Source organism: Wickerhamomyces anomalus (genome assembly GCF_001661255.1).
Source record: "Wickerhamomyces anomalus NRRL Y-366-8 unplaced genomic scaffold WICANscaffold_4, whole genome shotgun sequence".
Classification (NCBI taxonomy): domain Eukaryota; kingdom Fungi; phylum Ascomycota; class Saccharomycetes; order Phaffomycetales; family Wickerhamomycetaceae; genus Hansenula; species Hansenula anomala.
The window spans coordinates 835031-840240 of record NW_017567113.1 but is presented as its reverse complement, the minus strand read 5'-3'; positions in this window follow the sequence as shown (position 1 = coordinate 840240).

Genomic DNA, 5210 nt, shown 5'->3' with positions numbered 1-5210 from the left:
TTTGATATGACAACGAGATATTTGTTTAAACTTTGATTCAATAATAATAATAATAACAGCTTCAAAACATTTCATAATACTTGATTTGATTGATTTAGTTGTAGACTTCTTTTTGTCTTAAAAATGATATGATTGATTTGCCTTAGAGCACCAACACTTTGTGGACTTTCTTAACTCTGGCTCATAATAATAAATGGAATAACAATAATCCAATAATGAAAATGTAATTTGATTCAGAAGCAATAAAAATAACGATAACAAATCTCTTAACAAAACAACTTAAACACAGTTAACTAGACTAAACAACTCCTTTTTTACTAAACACATCTATAATGAACTATCATAAGGATAGAACCCATATTTATAATCTTTCAGCAAACAACATTTACCAGATACTCATAGCCATGCTATGACATCAAATAACATTATTCGTAGTTCCACAACGATTAACGACATGATTTCATCCAACATAACAAATGCTTATCAACTTATTATGTAACCAAGGCATTTAGCCTAATATCATCTTAAAACCTAACACATTGTGAGAATATGAGAGTTACTCAATCATATTCTGTCGGATTATGTAAGCAGTTTGGAGTCAATTATGTTGACTATAGAATATGAAGAGGTTCCTTCGTATTATTGAGAGTGTTTTATTGTTAGTTCGTGAGATTGAAATCTAGATTGTTAGTTGATTTAGCCTAAATGAAATCTATTGTGATTTTGGCCTGCAATTGGGCCTAGAACATGCTGAGAAGCACAATTACCAAAATGGAGGTTCTATTAGCTTCTATATATGCTAGAATATGCTGCCAGGCTGAGTTGAATTAGTAATTATTTGTGAATCTAGAATCACTAGAAATACTATAAAAGGCGAAATTTTTCTGAATCTTTTCATTTTCTTCTTCTTAAATATACATCAGTTTTTGTCTCGACTTCTTAGTGTAATAACATCGAAACATCAATTATCTGGATAGTAAACCTAAACTAGGGTAATTGAACCTCGAGAAGTCGATTATAGCATCATTGGAAGGCTATAGCTGTTGTTAGTAAAGTGTACTGCTTAGTAAGCACAACCTCTATAGCCTTAGAGATCCCGTATTCTTACAAACATTTAGCCGCATTTGAGGCTCTCTGTCATAACAAACCGAGGGTAAAAAACGTGACTTTTATAATTTTTCATCATACAATTTTGAAGAGTTCCGGTGTTTTTTTTTTGCATTGTTTTTGTTTACAAAACGTTTGAAAACAACATGTATCGTTAATAGTTATTCGTCTTTTCCAGTTCCATTAAAGGCGGCTCAATTGTTTCAATATACTAATAGCAGTGAAATGCGTCGCTACTCAGAGATTCCCAATACTCCAACTCCATTTTCAAAAAGCAACCCAAACGAATTGAAGATAGGGTCTGTTTTAACCATTCCAAATACTGGTAGGGCTGTATTGAAATATGTTGGTCCAGTGCAGGGCAAAAATGGTACATTTGCTGGTGTTGAATTGCTAGGTGAAAGTGCTGCTCTAGGAAAGAATAGCGGTGATGTCAATGGGATAGAGTATTTCAGAACAAAGACACCTGGATCTGGTTTATTCATGACATATGAAAAATTGATGGGATTGGTCGATTATGTGGAATCACCACCTTTGAAAAGATTATCACTAATGAACTCACCAACTAATGTTTTTGGAACCACACCCGCGAGAAGCCGGCTGTCGCTAACGCCTGGTCACCTAGCACATACAAGAAGTATTTCAAAGAGAAGTTCAATCGCAAGATCTCATAGTGGAACTCCACCACCACTGCCACAACAGTCTCAAAAGAAAGTTTCACCGTCCTATGAAGAGCTAAATCGCCTTTCCACAGCAAAGACTTTAGTTGAAAATGAGAAAAGTAACTTGATCCATGAAACTGATTCCCTAAAATATGAAATTGAAGAGCTTAAGTCAAGACTTGAACATCATGAGCACGTTATACGGGAATTAGAGAAATCGCATAACCAAGACGTTCTTAAAATTCAAAATTCAGAAGAAAGGACTTCTGATCTGCAGAAAAAGTTATTGAAGCAAAAGGCATCTCATGAAGAGCAACGCGATGAGCTTTTAGACGTGATTGATCAATTGGAATCTCAAGTGAATGATAACGAAAAACTTTATCTCGGTGAACTTCAAAGATTGCAAATTGAAATTAAAGAGAAAGAGGAATTGCTGCAAAGCTTGCAATCAGGTGATAATAAGAAATCTTTGGAAGGTAATTCCAGGTTGCTGGATCTAGAAAATCGATTTGAAAAATTGAAATTAGAGAAAGATGACCGTGACAAAATAATCGAGGAGTTGAGATCGAAAACAAAAGAAACAGAAGATAAACTTGTAAATTTAAACAAGGAAAGTTTGGAACTGAAAGAAACTGCAATCAGTGACCAAAAGGCCTACGAAGCGGAATTAAAGGATGCTCAAGACAAGATATTAAAGTTGGAGGAAGATCATGAGGTAAAAGATAGAGTAATAGAAAAACTTAGAGAGGAGATCAAGCTAATCAAAGCAGAATCCAAGGATGATGGTTCTATATTGAAGCTTCAAACAGAAGTTCAAGATCTCAAAGACCAATTACAGAAAACAGAGACGGAAGCGCTCGAGGTTTCCAAACTTCAAGACCAAATCAAATCACTAGAAAGTCAGGCTCAATTGAATTCAAATACAGATAAAGTCAATGAGCTCGAGTTCAAATTGGAAAACAAGGAACGTATAATCAAAGATCTTCAAGATCAAATATCCACAAGCCGTGATGTGTCAGTTGAGGGTAGCGACTCCAAAGCTGATTCACACCAATTACGAATGCTCCAAGAGGAACTAATCAAGAAAGATAATATCATAAAAGATAATGAAACTATGCTAAAGGTTTTGGATGCTGTTAAAAGGGAGGCTGAAACATTGAGAGAGGAAATCACCAATAAGCAGCAAAAGCTTGAAGATAAGGAAGCTGAAATCAAAAGTTTGAAAATATCTGATGATTCAAAGAAATCCATAGAGGAAAAATTGACTGCTAAGGAAAAAGAACTGTCATCACTAAGACAAACATTATCAGATCTACAGAAACAGCTCAAGGAACTTAAATTGGTTGATCAAAAGAAGTCCGTTATAGAGACAGAAAGGGCTGATTTGAATGAGAAGCTCAGACAGAAAGAGGCTGAATTGGATAGTTTGAATAAAAAATTGGAAGAAGTGAGCTCCATAGCCAAAGTACAATCTGTTAATGAGAATCATGATTCTATACTAGAGGAAAAAGATATTGAAATCGAGTTACTTAAGGAGGAGCTATTGCAACTCAAATCATCATCAAATCAAACTCCCGAATTTGAAAGTTTGAAAAAAGAATTAAATGATTTGAAAAAGTTGAATCTTTTGACAACCAATAATGAACTTAATAAACAAATTGAGTTACTACAAGCTGAACTAAAGGCAAGACCAAGTGCATCTGAGTTCCAAGAATTGAGATCTGAGCTTGAATTGATTGATGAACTGCGTAAAGTGGAAGCTAAAGATAAAGATAAACAGATTGAAAAACTACAAATTCTATTAACAGAGTCAACAAAGAGATTAAACGAATCCAACAAGAAAATTACTGATTCAGCAAAGAAGGAAAAGTTCAAGCCTAGTCAAATTTATTCAGATAATGATCAGAAGGATGTTAATCGTTCCACAATGAGTAATCTGTCGTTAAACAGACCACCAGTTATTTCCCAGGTTGTTGACGGGGCACTCCAGATCTATGTTCCAGATGCCAAAGATCCAGCAAATGGGCGTAAGCTGTGGTGTGGACTTTGTGAGAGAGAAGGCCACGATAGTATCGACTGTCCTTATGAAAATGATATCTTTTAGCTATAATTAATGAAGAATTTATTTATTTATTTGGGAAATGATTGTTGTAGTTGAAAATCGCAGGCTCACCGGCTTAGGCCTAGTTTTCCCCCGGCAGATGAGCAGATGGCAGATGGCAGATGGGAATTTTTGGGACAAAACCGCGAAATGTCCCATCTGCTGGCCCAATTTTTCATCTGCCAGAGTTCAGCAGATGAAAAATGTTTTTCAGCAGATGGCACTGAATTTTGGCTGGGAGTTTGAAATCGAGAAAAAAAAGGTAGCGAAGCGTATCAAACAGATGGCCTCTACACAACAATAACGTCAACACCACTTCACCATGGGCTCATATAGTCCTTCCAGCCAATGTCAAGGCTAAAGTAGAAGCTGCCGCTTCTATTGGAAAGAAAAATAGAAAATAAGTAAAGGAATTGGTGAACTGAGACGTTAGTTTGTCAGAGACTTCAGGGAAGCTTTGATATATCATTGAACCAAAATGTAGTCTATAAGAGGCTACAAATCACATTGAGAAGGTTTACACCCTTTCTATAGTAAGTATTTGATAGGTCTTATAATCCATTCATTTTTAAATCAGTTTGATATGATGAAACAGTGGAAAAAGAACCTTTATTAACCAACGTTGTTGACCAAAATCTGCTGTCGATTAGTTAAAGCTTACTAGCTCAAAACGAAACGGATCTTCAAATCAGGAAAAGGCTGATACACTTCTTCAGTGTCTTCGCTAACTTTACACTGCTACTTCAGGGTGTAGACTGGCTTTCTATTATGTTAAATAATCATTTTAACATGTGTGATGTTACTGGAAATTTGAACAGGATTAATTCAAGAATAAGTAGCTATAACAAACGAATAAATGACTAGAAACAGCATTAACCTCCACAGAAGAGACTATAAATGAAAACATAACATCAAACACAATTATATAGGATGTTTTGCTAAAGTATAGAAGTCCTTTGAACAGTTCGTCTTGAAGGTTCTTTCAAATCAGAATATCGATATATGATCTAGCGGCTTTCATTTGGCACTGAGCCACTTTCTTTATCTATAGTCTAGTCAAGAAATGAGTACTGTCTCTGTAGCATAGAGCAGTATATCTAATATGGTTGGATATATCTTGTAATGGTGTTGAAACCTCATTCAATTCGACACTTCGCACTTCATCTGCCAGTTTCTCTTCCCCTTTGCTGGCAGATGGCAGATAGAGTCGCGAATTGTCTCTTTTTTTTTCATCTGCTATCTGCCATCTGCTCATCTGCCGGGGGAAAACTAGGCCTTTAATTTTTTTTTTTTTATTTTTTTTTTTCCTTCAGTGAGTCAAAAAGTCAAAAATCACCAGT